The sequence below is a fragment of the Ixodes scapularis genome, unplaced genomic scaffold, assembly GCF_016920785.2.
Source record: "Ixodes scapularis isolate PalLabHiFi unplaced genomic scaffold, ASM1692078v2 PGA_scaffold1__304_contigs__length_218370807, whole genome shotgun sequence".
NCBI classification, from domain to species: Eukaryota; Metazoa; Arthropoda; class Arachnida; order Ixodida; family Ixodidae; genus Ixodes; species Ixodes scapularis.
The window spans coordinates 38,193,611-38,211,379 of NW_024609846.1; the positions used below are offsets into that span (position 1 = coordinate 38,193,611).

The following is a 17,769-nucleotide window of genomic DNA, read 5'->3' on the forward strand; positions in this document are numbered from 1 at the left end:
TCAGTGGCTTTTTAAAATAATCTGCTATGAGATGTTCGTTAATGGTGACACCGCGACAGAAATGTTTCTCTACTGTGATGTGTTCTTCCTTTATTTCAGAAAACCATAACTTGCTTAAGATTTTCCTCAATAAAATAATCTCAATCATGGTTTACTGCTTTTATCTTTGTTTATTTGTTATATCCCTGCAAACCGCACCAAGATACCTAAATTTTATAATCTAAATAAATGTAACAGGAAGGATTTAATCAAAATGTGGCTATAGTTCTCAAGAAAGCGATGTCAACATTTTCGGCGAGTGCCGTGATATTGTTAGTAATTATATCATTGAGTCGACGTGGTATCATTTGATTATTCCTGCACAGCTGAATTTCTATGAAAGCAGTGTAAATAAACTGATCCACATCAGCGCAATAAACGTTCCCAAACTATTTTTAAGTAGTTATTATTAATAATTAAAACCGCCTAGATCTCCTCATATAAACACGGTTATGTCCTACTTGCCATTTACAGCAGGGATATGCTCGAGATACGCAAACAAAGAGAAATATGATTTAATGGAGATATGTGGACGACGAGGAGTGCACGACACCCTTTCTGAGCGAATTATTAATGGTACCGAGGCGACTCCTGGCCACTGGCCGTGGATGGTGGGGTTGTATACCGGAGAAGACCAATTCACTTGTGGTGGCGTTTTAATAAGCCGCCAGTTAGTTTTAACTGCTGCCCATTGCTATAGGTACGTATACATTTACTCCATCTTCTTTTTCTCCCAAATGAGGATTAATTTTCGAGAGCCCCCCTTGAGTTCCGGGATTGGACATTGGTTTACGTGTGTTTATAAACTTCGAACTGTTCACGAAGTATACTATCTCTATAACCCTTGGCGGGAGCATAAGTGCGCGTGTTCCTGGGTGCTACCAGAACACCCTACAAGCCCAGCGTACAACGCCAGACCGTCCGAATCACTATACTGCAGCCTTGCCATGCCGAATGCTTTAAAAGCGTCTGACGCCAAGCGTTCCCCTGTTCTCGGTAACTGCAATTAAGACCGTACGCAGACGAGGCAGACAAGTTTCTGAGCTGCGATTACGTAATCATTTACGGAACACTTCTCAATTTTAATGTCTGTAAAAACTAAAAAATAACCAGTTTTCGTAAATGCACTCTTAAGCCAAGATATAATTGGATAAGTGGTCGCTCTCTTTTTTTTTTTAAATTGAAGAGGTAAAAATAATGGAAACTATTAATGTTTTGTTTTCGTTTTTGCAATGTTTGCCGTAATAAATGTTTCCGTGTATAAGTCGCAACTTTATAGAGGTAGCATCTCCTTTAAACGGCCGTTTTCAGAGAAAAGATGCAGTATAAATCGCCCCCCACCACCCATAAACGGATTGCTTTTTCTAGAAAAGTTGGTACATATCTAAGTTGCATTTTAATTTGTATACCGCGGCCCTGGCGTCACGCTGCGGGTATTGGCAGGGCGCATGCGCATAGCTCTACTTCACGCGAATCTGGTTTCTGCGCTGGCGTGGTGCCAACACCTCGTGCGGGAACTGCGCCTGTTCCCACACTTGGTGGGGGCTTGTTGGCAATCCGCTCGTTGGCCTATAGTGTAACTCCACGCCAGAAGATCCAGGCCAAAATTTCAACCTCACGGCTCGGTTTAAAATAAGAAAATAGACTTGTATGCGCTATTGGTAGGATTCTTTATTTTCGGAGTTTATTTTTCCTGAACTTCGGTCGACATACATACCGATCGACAAGAAACAAGTCCCCGTCCAAGCCTACGAGGCTATTCGACGCGGTCAGACTCGCGGCTTTATCAAAAACGCTGGTGGTATGGATTCCGCGAAGCTCCTGCAGCATCTTCATTGTCGGAAATGTACCATCCTCCAGGCACGACCTCTCGGCACTCTGGGTCGGCGTTAATCACGTTCGAGGGCACCAGCCTCCCGTTCCGCGAGGGCCTGGGCTCATTCACGGTGCGTGTATATCCTTTCCATCGACAAACTCATGCATGTGACACCTGCCATTGCATCGGGCACCGCAGTACGCAATGCCCTAACAGTGACAAAGCCCGCTGTGCCACGCGCGGCGCACCAAAGCACGGCACAGACCAGTGCTCGTCTGCCCAACCCAAGTGCCGGAACTGCGGCGGAACCCTTCTCGCCACGGCCCGCTTCTGCCCAAAAAGAAAAGAAATTCAAACGCATGATGGCTCAACGAGACCGCGGGGCTCCACAGCGTCGTCCGCCACCCGAAGGTTTCCCGGAGGAGCCGCCTCCTCCACCACCACCGCCACCACCACCACCACCACCACCACCATCGGTGCCCCCGACTCTAACCCTCACACTTCCAGCTATGCCGCCAGTTGCGCTAACGGTCCCAATAGCCTCACCGACAACTATTACGCCCAAGACGGACTCCCGCCCGATTCTCGCCGCTAAATCCCATGTGCCGGCCCTCAGCGCCTTTGTCACCCACACGCAGCTCCCTACATCGGAACCGCCTCGCACATCCTTTGCAGAAGCCGTGAAGGCTGTCAACACCGCTCGCGAGACGCCCGCCCCAATTCCGGCAGTAGACGACTTAACGGCCATGACCCAAGAAATGGCCCTTCTCACAAAACAAACGCAAGCTGCCTTGCAACAGCTTGCTGCCATGCAGCATCAATCTCTACTTTGGTGGATACCTGCACCCGTGCAGTCATTGAGCGTCTCATGATGCAGGGCATCATTCCATTCGGCCCTCCCGCGCAATTCACGCCTAAACATGACTAGCGCACCCACAATTGTTCAATGGAACTGTCGCTCGCTCCGACGCAAAAAGGCAGACCTTATCGAAAAATTTCATCTTCATTCTCCATCTGACACACCGGCTGCCTTCGCTATACAAGAACTCAACGGCCCGATTCCGGCTTTGCCACAGTACGACGGACTTGCCCCGGACGCCGAGACTAGTGCCTCCTTGCCTCGTATCCGCGCCGCACTGTATGTCCATCGCTCAGTCCCATTCACTCCCCTCGACACAGCACAGTGGTGCTCCATCATCACCAGCGTCACGGGTTGCCGACTGCTCCTCCTTCCTCGCCGACCTGTTCATCTTTTCTCTGTGTACGTGACCCCCGACACGTCGCTAAATCGTCGCACAAGGCAGCCGCTAAATGTCGCCTTCATCAAGCACTTTTCTCGTCTTTACCCCAAGGACGACATTATAGTATGCGGTGATTTCAACGCAAAACATACGGCCTGGGGTTACGATGTTGACCTTCCTCGCGGTACACGGCTCCTTGCGGACCTCACCGAACTCAAACTTTCCCTCCTGAATACCCCAGACACACCTGCACGTATCGGCCAAACCTTCCGGCAACAAGACACTTGCCCCGACCTGACCTGGGCTCGCTTCCTTCAACGCTGGAAGTGGCAGGTCACCAGCGATCACCTCGGCAGCGATCACCTTCCCATCACTTTACATTATCACTTCCCATCTCCAACTTCATCTCACCACAACACCCGTCGGGACACCTTTATCACCAAGTGGGACAAGTTTCGGGCAGCCCTGGTTTCTGTCATGGACGTCACCGGTTTCTCAGACATTATACAAGCCATCCAGTGTGCCCACAAGGCCGCCACCAAACGCCTAACCGTTCCCGGGGACGCTCCGGCACCTGATGCACATTTACTCACCCTTTGGAACCGCCGCATACGCCTGTTGGCTCGCTACCGCCGATCTGGTAGACCACGTCGGCTCCTCAGGGTTTTGCGCCAGGTGCAAGACACCATCTCGAGCTACACATCGGAACTGGCTTCTGACCGCTGGACCTGCATGGGCGGCTCCGTTTACGGTAATACCAATCTCTCCAAAGTATGGAGGCTTCTGCGCTTTCTCCTTGGAGACCGAAAACCTATGCAACCTGCCGCTGCCGTTGCCCTCCGCGAAGGCGTTTCTTTCGAGGAGCTAGCGGAAAGAGCGTCTGATGTCTTTTTTCCACAACCACCTCGGCATGACCCTGGGTGCTACACTCGTATTCACCCTGTTCCGGAGCCCATCGGCTTGGATTCCCCGTTCACCCTCCACGAACTCGAGGCCGCCCTGGATAGGGCAAACACACCCAGTGCACCAGACCCTGACAACATCACCGTCGGGCAACTTCGCAACCTTCCCACCGCCCTAAAAGAGACCGTACTGACGGAGATCAACCTGGTGTGGGATTCTGGGTGCGTCCCTTCCGAGTGGCGTCACTCGACGGTATGTCCTATTCCGAAGCCCGGCAAACCACCTACGTCTCTCACAAATCTACGCCCAGTATCCCTCACATCATGTCTCTGCAAAACGGTTGAGAGCATGCTGAACGCCCGGCTGCAGTGGTGGCTTGAGTCCAACCAGCTGCTCAGCCCATCGCAATACAGGTTCCGCCCTGGACTCTCCACTCAGGACGTCATGAGCCGCCTCCAGCACGATACGCTATCTACATCATCACCGCATCTTCGTATCGTGGCAGGGGTCGACGTGCGCAAGGCGTTTGACAGCGTCCCGCACTCCTCCGTCCTCTCAATGGCACAACAGCTAGGCATCACCGGTCGGGCATACAACTTCATCGCGGCGTTCCTCGAAGATCGCACTTTCGCTGTTCACGTCGGCACATCCCACGGAATCACCCATACAAACCGAGTGGGCGTTCCACAAGGGTCCGTTCTTTCTCCAGTACTTTTCAATATCGTCCTTGCTGGCCTTCCTCCCCGCCTTAGTGAGGTGCCTAACCTCGAACATGCGATCTACGCCGACGATATTACGTTGTGGACCCACTCTGGCTCACCCGGTTACCAACAGGATGCCATTCAAGCTGGGCTCGACATCATTCACGACTACATCCAGTCTGTTGGCCTCGCTCCCGCTCCCGACAAGACGGAGTTCGTCGTTATTCATGGCGGTCGTCGCACACCAGCAAAAGAAGCAGAAAAACAGTGCATTCAGCTCACGCTCGCAGGTACTCCCATCTCACGCCGCACGAGCATCCGGATTCTTGGTTTTCACCTCGACCAAGACAGCCGGGCGGCGACTTGGTTTCAGCGTACCATCAGCACCTCGAAACAGCTGAACCACCTGTTATACAGGGTAGCCCACCGCTCCCGCGGGGTGCACGAACATGATCTCCGTATCTTTGCTAGGGCCTTCGTGGTGTCCCGCATTATGTACGGCTACCCGTACTACCACCTTACCCGCACCCAACAACTCCGGCTCGAAATAATTAATCGGGAACTGCAACGAATTGTCACCGGCCTTCCGAGATACACGCGAATCGATGCGCTCACCAGCTGCAGCCAGATGAACAGAATTGACGACCTGGCCTCCACCCAGATCGCAACTCAAGAAACTCGACTCCGAGTCACTCTAGCGGGGCGCTTCACACTGCGTAAGCTAGGTTACAACATCGACCACCTCCTACCTTTACCCACCCCACCCCCGCCATGGGAGCTCTGCCCTCTCACAGCACCCAGTCCCCTCCCTGGGATTATGGGTGAAAAAGCGCAAGCCCGCCTCAGCGACTTTGCTCGCCGACATCTCCACTCTCTCCTTGTTCGCTCTTCATCGGCTCTAGTTTTCTACGCGGACGCGGCTGTGGACAATAACTCCACGCCAATCTTCAGCACGGCATGGTGCGATGTCGACGGTCATCGACGCGATACACAAGTTTTCATGACCCCCTGCTCCTCTAGTCACGCTGAACTTTGTGCCATACTGCACTGCTTAACCTCCGTTAACAATTTCACCCTGGTACCCTCCTCCAGAATCGTAATATATACAGATTTTCAAGATGCCATCCGTGCTCTCCGCCAGTCATCTCCATCATCTGCCATCGCTATTCAGATTCATCGGGCAGCCATTTCTATCCGGACAGCCGGCCACCATCCCCTCATCGACTGGGTGCCCGCCCACAGCGGCATACCCGGCAATGAAAGGGCTCACCGACTTGCGCGCGCTAAACTTCTCTCCGCGCGAGCCGGGGCCCCTACTTTTCCTACGCCACCGGAGCTCACACTTGGTTCCTTTCACGATTCACACGAAGCCCGGCAGGAGCACGCCAGCCAATGGCGTCATTACCTGACTACTCAGGCTAACCCCCTTGACTTCCCCTCTCTTTCCCACCTTCCTCTCACTCGCCACGAGACCTCGCTTCTACAGCAAGCCATGTCAGGAGCGCTCCTCGCTCCCTTCCTGATTGCAAAGATGTATCCCCAGGTCCACATCAACCCTCAGTGTACCCACTGCCACATTCCTGCTAGTCTCCCCCATCTTTTGTGGGACTGCCCGCTCCACTCAACAGCCCGCGTTCGCGCGCTCTCAACCCTCTCACCTCCCCCCTCCACTCTTACTGAGTGGCTCAACCCCCCTCCGCTCCTGACCCTGGTCGTGTCCTGGCGGCATTCCAGGCGATCCTCCGATATTTAGAGGACCCACAGGCGCCCCCACTCGGCTCCAGGCTGCTCAAGCAATACGAGACAATCATTGCCGCCGCCCGACGTCTCTCTGCCCCTGGTAACACCAGGGACACATAAGACGATGAGATAAAAGACCATACAGCAGAGCGCATAGGGCGCTCATTCATTTGGTCTGTAAATAAAGACGTTTGAAAGAAAAAGAAAGAAGCGTTATTAGTAGGATTCTTTATTTTCGGAGTTCATTTTTCCTGAGCTTCGGTTAGTGTTTTTCGCCGTTTATTTTTAGCCGAAAATTCGGAGTTTACCGAAGTTTATTTTTGTTTTATTTATATTTGTTTAAAACTCGGAATATAAATTCGCGGTGATTCCAATTAAAAATAAATAAGTACGTAAGTAATATTTGGGTGCAAACGTATGCTAGAAAAAAGAAATGAGAAATAAATAAAACACACTAGTATAGAATAATATCTAAGAGTTAAAAACAGCGCGAAAAGACGAGGACTAGACGAAGAAGTAACACGAACGCAGCGCTGACTTACAAATGAGTTCATTCATCAAAAAATCGCCATATATTGTTAGGAAGAAGTGGTACCGCAGAGTGGCGCGCGCTCGACGAGCATTCAGAGAGCTCGGGTTGTTCCCGGACGAATGTTACCCCTACTATCCATCCTGTATCTAATCATTCCTCATTAAATCACACTATATTTGTAACCTAATACGTTGTGGAGGTGCAGCAAAATCCCCAACCTCTCCCTTTCGCTCATCTGACCTGGAGCTGCGCAGCGGCCGCTTCACCTCTGCAACCATGCCCGATGAGAACGCCAACACAACGGACCAGCGGCCTCTACAAATCAAGAATCGCCAACGTGACTCCTCCGAATTTGCCGGCACCCCTGACTCGGACGTCCAAGACTGGCTGAAGAATTATGACCGCGTGAGTCAGCATAATCGTTGGGACGACATGATCAAGCTCGCCAACGTTGTCTTTTTCCTGAAAGACACAGCACCACAAAGATTCGACAACCATGAAACCGAAATCAATTCATGGGACGGGTTCAAAGCCGCCTTTGCGGACGTCTTTGACACACCTGAACGCCGCAGAAAGCATGCCAAGGACAAGCTTTCCAAGCGGTACCAAGCCGCCTCTGAATCTCCGACCTCTGATATCGAAGACGTACTCCGCCTTTGCAGCCGCGTCAATGCAGCTATGCCAGAGGACAAGAAAATCAGGCACCTCTTCAAAGGGTTGTCCCAGCAACTATTTTTTGTCGTCGCACCTAAATCGCCTCCGACCGTCCACCAGCTCATTGCGGAATGTAAGAAGTACGAAGAGCTACAAAGCGGTCGGATCCTCAACGCTCTGGTGAGCTTTCTACCCTTATACAAAGAATCATTCGCGAAGAATTACGCGAATTTGTGGCTTCCTTTCGCCCCTTCGCCGACATTTCACGCTCACAAACCGAGACTTCTAGTGTTCAGCAAATCATCAAGGATGAACTTCGGGCTGCGCTTTGGCACATCGCACCGGTTCCTTGCCCTCACGTCCCGCCGCCTGCTTTCTCGCCGCCCATCGGCGCCTTGCAGCACGCATCCCCACACCTCTGCCCCGTGCAGCATTTGAATAACGTTTCCCCACCTCCTCGACGTTACGGACCACCCCGAAGAACTGAGGCATATCGCACCGAAGACAACCGTCCGGTATGCTTCTGCTGCCACTCACCTGGCCACGTTATTCGCTACTGCCGCCGCCGTATTCAGTCCGAGACATACAATCGCAACCCCACTTCTACCCCAACCTTCAACGACCACAGCCCCAGCCGCACCTCCGGCGACCGCGGCAACTGGAGTCCTCCCCCTTTTCCTGGTTCTGGGCGTGGTCGGTCCCCATCCCCCTACCCTCGACGCGGCTTTGTCTCGCCGTTTATTGATGCCACTGCCACATCTCCACCGTCAAAATAAACAACGCAGCCTGTCGGGACACAGGAGGTCAGGCTGCATCGCCGTAAACAGCCCCAAAATCCTCCTTCTCTTGGCCCTACCACTATCGCCAACGAAATTGGAAGAGAAAGAGTCGCAGCTTTAATAGACACAGGTGCAGCAAAATCCTGCATTTCTAATCAACTCCGTCGCCGTTTGCACAAAGTGCTAACTCCACCATCTCCTGGTCATTTCCTTAGCATGGGAAACAGTGACCTTGTACAACCTCTCGGTCACTGCACTATGCCGGTTCAGATCGGTGGTATTTGCTACATAATTCTGTTCACTGTACTCGAAAATTGTGTCGTCGACGTTATATTGGGATGGGATTTTCTTTCGGCCACTGACGCGACCATTGACTGCGCCAGCCGGGAATTGCTCTTGAACTCTTCGCCGACTACTGACACCACCTGTGAACCTTACCCCATTTTTCTTCACGCCAGTGGCGATTATATCTTACCTCCCCTCTCGGCTGCCTATATCACACCCATGCCGAACCGTCCTCTTCCATGCACCTCCGGTCTTATCGAGCCCATCGCCAGCCTTGTCACAAAGAAGCCTGTCATCATTCCCTACTGCATCGCCGACACACTTCAAGGACAGGTTTCTCTCTTCATCACACACACCTCAGTTGAACCCCAAATCGTACCTCGTGGTGCCCGCTTGGCTACACTCACTACTCATATCTACGACAACTTCGTATTAACATTCAGACCTTTTCAGCCCCTCCGGAAGCCAACATGCACGTTGCGAAGATGATAGACGCCCACTTATCTGATGGCCAAAAAAAGTTTAACCCAGCTTCTTCTTTCATATGACGACCTCTTCGATTTCGACAATCGACCCCTTGCGCAGACGTCGGAGGTCTCCCATCACATCGAAACGGGCGAAGCCTCTCCCGTTCGTTGTCGTCCCTACCGAGTTTCATCGGCAGAGAGCTAGGTCATTCACGAACACGTCACTGATATGCTTCGCAAGAAAATAATTGAACCCTCATCGAGCCCCTGGTCGTCACCTGTAGTCCTCGTAAAGAAAAAATATGGAACCTGGCCCTTTTGCGTAGATTACCGACGCTTAAACAAAATTACTTTCAAAAACGTCTACCCTCTACCCAGAATTAACGACACTCTCGACACTCTTCAAGGATCATCCGTCTTCTCTTCAATGGACCTTCGCAGTGGCTATTGGCAGATACCCGTTGCGGATATTGATAAACCTAAAACTGCCTTCATTACCTCCGCCGGCCTCTATCAGTTTAACGTCATGCCCTTTGGTTTGTGTAATGCCCTAGCCACATTTGAAAGAATGATGGACACTGTGCTGCGTGGTCTCACCTGGAAAATATGCCTATGTTATCTAGACGATATCATTGTTTTTTCCCGTTCATTCTCTCAACACTCGAACAGGCTAAAGCACGTCCTCGACTGCTTTCGATCAGCCCACCTACAGCTTAACTAAAAAAAAGTGTCTTTGGAGTACGCCAAATCAAGGTTTTGGGTCACATTGTCAGCGCTGACGGAATTCGCCCTGACCCATCCAAGGTACAAGCCGTTTCCGAATTTCCAGTGCCCAAACATTTGAAAGACGTGCGCGCCTTCCTCAGTCTTTGCACCTATTTTCGGAAATTCACACCCGGATTCGCCCACATCGCTGAACCCCTGAACTCACTTCTCCGTAACAATGCGACCTTCCAATGGAGTCGCGAACAACACGATGCCTACCAAGCCCTCAAGACTGCCTTTACGACCGTTCCAGTTCTTGATCATTTCGTCCCAAGCGCCGACACGGAGATCCGCACAGATGCCAGCGGCCACGGCATCGGTGCTGTGTTGGCCCAGAACGTCTCCGGTGCCCATCGTGTGATTGCCTATGCAAATCGTACGCTTACAAAATGCGAGCGAAATTACTGTATAACAAAATGCGAGTGTCTGGCCGTTGTTTTGGCAATATCAAAAGTCCGTCCTTATCTCTATGGCAAACACTTCACTATAGTCACTGATCACCATGCGTTATGCTGGTTAACAACGTTAAAAGACCCTTCGGACGTCTTGGACGCTGGTCCTTGAAGTTACAAGACTACACATTTACAGTGCACTACAAATCTGGCAAAAGACACCTCGACGCGGACAGTCTTTCAAGATGCCCACTTCCCCCTGCGTCGCAACGTACACCTTCCGCCGACCCCGACACAACAACGGCCGTCTTAGACTACATCGACATTGCTGCCACACAACAGTCTGATCCTTCATTACACCTCATCATTCACCACTTACTGGGCTTATATCAGAACCCTCCTGCGCAAATTCTACGCCGAGCCCGTTTATTCCAACTCAGGAATGGAGTCCTCTATAGGCGGAACCATGACGTCCACGGACGCGCTTGGCTTTTGGTTATCCCCGACAACTACAAAGAGATGTCATTCAAGCTCACCATGACGACGCAACAGCCGGACATCTCAAATTTGCCAAAACGTACTTCCGCATACGGAGTCGTTACTTCTGGACGTGCATGACCCGCACCATCAACAAATATGTTCGGGCGTGTCTCGACTGCCAGACGAAGATAAGACCTACCACCAGGCTTTCTGGTAGACTACAACCGATTCCGCAACCATACCAACCATTCCAGCGTATAGGAATCGACTTTTTCGGCCCTTTTCCTTCGTCGACAAGCGGGAACAAGTGGATCATTGTAGCTATTGATCATTTGACTCGCTATGCTGAGACAACTTCTGTACCCGCCGCCAACGCCGATGAAGTTGCTAATTTTTTTCTGCACTCCATTCTCTTGCGTCATAGAGCTCCCCAGTTTATAATTAGTGATCGTGGCGCTCCCTTTCTCTCTCAAGTCCTTGAAGACGTCTTTCGGCTTTCTTCCACAGTCCACGAAGTCAGAAGCGCCTATCATCCCCAAACAAATGGACTGACCGAGCGCTTGAACCACTCACTTGCCGACATGGTTTCAATGTATGTTTCTAACCATCATACCCCAACTGGGACATCATTCTTCCCTACGCAACATATGCATATAATACGGCACGGCAGTCTACAACCGGCTACTCTCCATATTACCTCCTCTACGCCCGCAAACCCTTCACACCTCTTGATACCATTTTGCCCTACACACCTGACATCTTGGTTCAGCCGTCCGCAGCAGAGATCCCATCCAGAGCAGACGACGCTCGCCAACTCGCCCGCATGCACACCCAGGAATCGCAGCAGCACCAGAAGCTACGTTACGATGCATGTCATCTGCCTACCACCTACGACATCGGCGACGAAGTTCTCTTGTGGACTCCCTTGCGCGCACCCGGCAAGTCTCAAAAACTCCTCAAGCAATTCGTCGGCCCGTTCCGTGTCGTCCGTCAACTTTCTTTTAACAACTACGAAGTTGCGCCCGTTACCCCGCCCCTTGATCATCGTTCAATATCTTGTGACGTGGTCCACATAAGCCGTATGAAACCTTACTATTGTCGCGATAGTAAGCCTCTCAAACGCACCAGATGACCGGTGCCTGCACCGACGGTGCGAATATTGTTAGGAAGAAGAAGTGGTACCGCAGAGTGGCGCGTGCTCGACGAGCATTCAGAGAGCTCGGACTGTTCTCGGACGAATGTCACCCCTACTATTCATCCTGTATCTAATAATTCCTCATTAAGTCAACCTAATAACATATTTGGATTTTCACGAACAAAATAGAAGAAACTAAAGGAGAATTCGGCCCACAGAATATATCACCAACAAAAAAATAAAAAGGCGCTATTTCACAAGCAAGCAAGAGAACTAAAAAAATCTTATCTTTGCCTGATAGGGCCACAGATGGACTGTTTACACATGCAGCGTCCAACCTCGCTATCTCAACAGCCTCCAGATTTTCACGTTTAAGCTGGTCCCTGTGGCGCTGAACAACCTCACATCGTTGAAGTCTGGTAGGCAACCCCAGTCGCGGCAATGAATGCCCACATGAACAGACACGGTTGTGGAGACACTGTAAGCGTGCTCTCTTAACGTCTTATTGAGACAGCGGCTCGTCTGGCAACCGTAACGCTTGCCACACGTTAGAGGGAGAGAATAAACCACTCCCTCAGAACCCGGGACGAAGCGATCCCCGATGCCTCATGTTGCAAGCCGTGGCCTCATTCGAAGAGGGGTTAACAGTTCCGCACAACCTAAACAGCTTGTCCGGAGCAGAGAATAAAACATCGACGTAACACCTGCCCCCAAAGCGTTTAAAGTTGTGGTCCAAGCCGTGAATATAGGGAATGAGAAAGAACTTTCTTCTTTCCCTTTTATTTCTTGACCTCATCTTCACTTGTCACAGGCCTGCGATTGATATCTTTGAGCAGAGACTCGGCGACCGCTGTTAACACGTTAACCCCTATGACATGTGCGCTGGTGTTCATAAACGGCTCTTCTCGACTTCACGCGGGTCAAATGAACAAACATGAACAGCTAACAGCGCGATAGGAATCGGTAGCACTGGTAGTACTCACCCGGGGAACGACGCGCGAAGCGGCGTGTTGTCCGTCGGCACTCCCGTCGAAAAAAGGCGAAATAAAGACACAAATACTATATATATATATGCAAGAAATATCGCGCGCAGAAAGGACTAGAAACACTTAGAAGCAATAAAAATACACTGGAATAGATAAAGGAGGTAATGGAATCGAAACAGAGGACTAAGAGGAGGCAAGCGACAAGGCAATGCGATCGCAAGGCAGAGCGGCCAGGCGAGGGACAGTCTCTCCCACAATTCTTCGCGCTCGGACCGGGGCGCTTGGGAAAATTTCAAATCGTCTATTCAGCTTCCCCCCTAAATATCGGGGGGGGGGGGGGGGGGGGGGGCAGAATGACGTCACATGACTTCGTGTCACATCACCAATGAACAAATTCAGTTTCTCCGCTAGATTTGGCGGGAAAGTTGACACCACGTGACCTTGACACCAGTTCAATTTCCCGCTAAATATAGTGGGACAGCTAGACCGACGGCGACGACGATGCCGACAGCGACGCCACTATACGCGGAAACGGGCGCCTATGAGCTGCGTTCTTGAATAGAAGCTAGCTTATGCCGGCGCCCATGAACAGCTGCTGCAAAGCGTCTATAAATACCCAAGAATTCACGCAACAAACGAACAAATGTAGAAAACAAAATTAAGAGCGATTTTTTTAATATGCTCTATTGCCAGACTTCATAATATTGAAAATCGTCAGTTTTCAAAACAGGACAAAAAAAATGGTTCGACTAAAAAGTTCATCTAAGCCTAATGTATCTTGAAACTGGGAGAACAAACGAGCAAAGTTTATATGAAATATTATCTTCTGAAAGCATTTAAAAATATATTTAAATATATATATAATTTTTTTTATAATATTGCCCCAATGCAACAGCATTGAGCGTAGTCTCTCAAAGGCCTTTAGTCATAAGGAGCACGACTCAAGATGGTCTTCTGAAACAAAAAAATATATTTAATAAAATCTTTCTGAAAACAAAATGCAACACTATTTCTCGAGAGCGTTTTTTTTTGCCTATTTTCAAATGAATCAAATATCAAAATAAACATAACTATTTAATTTTGATAAAAGTATAGGAGGATAAGGTAAAAGGCGCCTAGAGAACTCCCATCCCCTTCAGGGTTGGCTCTGTGATTTTGCTTATCAAAAGTACGAAGATATAACCAAAATGGCCTAAAACATAACTTGAGACTCTTGGGCAAGACAGTACCCGTTTCCAAGGATCAACGAAACTTACCTGAAAACCCCATTAACACAAAATAACCGAGAGGGCGTGAAATGGTACATAAGAAACGCAGACGGCAACATTGCCACCGGATATCGTCACCGATGGTCATGGACAAGCTAACTCGATGGTCATGGACAAGCTAAGACCGGCAGGGAGGAGTTCAGTTGTCCCACCTCCTGCTTCCTAGCCTCGATGCGTCACATGCACCTCGACCACGCGTTCCCAGCCAAAGCACGGCGGAGGTTGGCTGTTTGAAAGGAAACGCCCTACTGTTTTCATTACGTCAGGTACGATAGGGCTGTCTGCCTCTAAAGGGGTCACAAAAAGAATGTACACATTCGTTTTTTACTACGAAAGTAAACTAGGCATCGCCGAGAGCTCATTCTCCGTCCAAAGATAGCGATAGAGGTCCCAACCAGATGCCAAAGTTTCAGCGCGATCCGATATTTTAATCAAAAGTTATAACTGATTTTCTAAAAATTTCGATGGGAAAATGGCGGTCGACGGACTTTTCGAATACATGGTGCTCTATGGCACCAGAAACCGACAATGGGAGAAAATGGGCTCCATTTTCCCATAGAACTGTTCAGAAAATCACTTAGCAGCTTTCGGTTGTTCCGATATGCCAACCACCCACTGGCTACGGTGCGCGCCCTCAAGGCTCTGGAATGGCCACCGCGTAATTTCATTATTCCTTTAGTTCAGAGTCTCTGAACAAAAGGAACGGACTTATTTTCACTTTAAGGGCAAGATGCCACAATCGAATCCCACAGCCTTGAGGTTAAGAAAGAAACTTGTGCTCCTCGTTTTTTTTTCCCTTGCTGGATAAGAATTCATCTTGTGCGCCATGGTAGGAGCGAAGCTCTCATCGTCTGAAGTTTGAGCGACCATGTTTTACTTCTCAGGTGCGTCAACATGAGCGGTATGCCAAGGCGCTTTTACAGCAGGGGCGACCGCTTCGTACCTAACACGCTTGAAAGCGTGCAGACTCAGTTACTCATCCACGTACATGTAAATTTGTCTAGATTAAGAGGAGCTGCCATACGGCACAAAACTCTCGGATTATGTCCATTGCCCTCAAAAGCTCCCTGTTTTCAGAAAATAGAATGGAAACATCCGCGAACGCTTGGAGTTTCAGGTGTTTAGTAAGCAGTTGAAGCCCTCTGATTCCTTCATCCATTCGGATAGCCTTGCAAGGTGGCTGTAAGTAGAGCGCAAATAGCAGTGCGTACAACGGACACCCTTCTCTGACTGACAATCGTGCACACATTTTTTTCGCTTTCTTTTTACTAATATTTTGGTAGATATGTCATTGTAGCACAAGCATACCCAGTTGAAAAGTACGTTCCCTACGTTGATGCGCTTTAGGATATCGAACAAGAATTCATGGTCCACTCGATCGAAAGCACGACACAAGTCAATTTGAAGGACCGCCAGAGGCGTGTTGGACGCTTTGCGGATTCGCCTCCAATGTTGTATTCGAAAGCGTATTTTTTATATATATATAAAACACATTTCAATAAGGTGCTTCGAATTTTGTTTTGCATAACATGAAACGCTTGAGCTCCCAAAGCACGGATTTAGAGGAAGGCACATTTGAATAATAGCGACCTGAAAATATGCGTGAAAATCAATACCGCAGTGGATAACGTTAACAAATCATACTATATTTTGCACATTTTGTAGAATGCATTTTTGGCGACAGTGATAAGGTAAAAATTTAAGACGCAAAAGTGAGCCTCAAAGCCAGAGCCTATTTCAGACGCAAATGCTAGACGCAAAAGCGTTTTTGGGGGACGGATGGGATGGCAGAAATCTTTACATATTAGTTTAAAAAAAACTCAAATCTAGAGTAACTTGTTTGATGTAGGTGAGTTAAGCGACCAGGGAAACATAACGTTCGCGGCTAGGCCTCACGAAATGTTGAGTAACTAAATAATGTCAAATGAATTTGTAATTAGTGAAAAGAAACTTATAGTACAAATGAGAAGCTTGCTGATTGTCATCAAAAACATCAGGTCAATAAATGTGAGCAAGATTTCGAGCACCTGATTAACGCGGTGGTGCGTTAAGGTTATAGCTCGTGTAGCAGGGGCAGCGCTATCCCCGACTCAAAGCACGTGCTTTCAGGCCCTCAAAGAACAGCTTCGTGCTTTCACCATTACGCGACCGACAATCCCGTTGCATAAACTTCAATTAGCCCGAGACCGTCACTGGGCAGGCTGGAATAGAAAACGCTAGGCGCCGTTTGTTTAGTTGCAGTCGCGAATAGTAGCGCGAAAGCAAGGGTATATATAACGACAACGTCGCGCAGCTAGTTCGCCACCGCGCTTTCCACGGACTCCAAATCCTTCCAAAATTGGATGAAAAAATGGTTCTCGATGACGCTCAGAAAGTTTATAATTGAAACCATATGTTTCTTTTGACTAATTATTAAGTTCGTTCACAAATTGTATTCTTTTTTTTTTTTTACATACCGCGACGATTAGTCTAATATATTTGTCTCCCTGGTCGTGCGACTCACTTGCAAAAACCGCGTCAGTGTGGTTTTCACTGCTTGCTTTAAGCAAAATTCTGAAGACTAAGAACAATCACAGTTTATATGTGTGATGTGATCGCGACTTTTATTAGCGTTAATAATTTCCCTTTTATTGGAAGTTGCTGTATTAATCTCAACTGATTATTGATTCTACCGAGAGTAACTGACCCCAAAAAATACATTTTCTACGTGTCAGATGTTGCTATCAACGTAGTGCCGCAGTTTGTTTCTCCGTCTTAGAAGGAACGCTCGGTATATTGCTATAGTACATGTTTCTTCTATGCTGTAGTTATCAGGACTGAGAGATATGTCTTCGTGAACTCACTAACCGTTTCTTTTATTATTTTTTTCATACATCATTTGAAATGGTGGAGGCATTTCTTGTTTTGACAATGACAATTCAACGTCAAGTATATTTTTCGCCATTCTTCTTCCATTCCCCTAATGCTTTAAGGGACAAGAACACTACAGGTTATCTTTCAGTTCGCCTGGGAACTACAAAAAAATCCAATTATGCCGTACATTGTCAACGAAACACAGGCAAAAACGTCCATCTAGAAAGAAGTGACACCACTGTCATCCATGAGGATCTAGAAGATCCGGTCATTTGCATTGAAGTGGATTACGTCTGTGTACCCCTTCAGGACAACTGTACCTTTTTTATGGTATGTATTCTTGTTAAAAAAATATAAACCTGAATTTGTGTTTGTTAAAACTAACCTATTTATTTTCCAGAAAGACCTTGCAGTATTAAAATTAAAAGAACCGGTCAATTTTACAACGTACATTCGGCCAATCTGCCTTCCTGGACACTGCGAAGAACCGCCTTCAAATACCACCGTCTATGGTGTGGGCTGGGGCATAGTTTATGGTAAATGGTATTGTCGCCTCATTTTGTTCTACATGTCAATTATCGTAAACAAATCAGAAAGAAAGACAAATATTTAGGAAAATAGAAAAGTCAGGCCTCTCAATGAAACAGAGTTCCCTGCAGTACGCGACGGATTCCTGTCATTGAGTGGCCGCGGATGCTTAACTGCTAACAAAATGCAATCAAATGCGGGCGCT

The 17,769-nt window shown here is 48.7% G+C and overlaps 1 pseudogene; it reads left to right on the forward strand.

Moving 5' to 3' along the window:
- Window positions 1-557: 557 nt before the first annotated feature.
- The window catches only part of LOC115325293, a 30,990-nt pseudogene continuing 13,778 nt past the window's right edge, over window positions 558-17,769 (forward strand).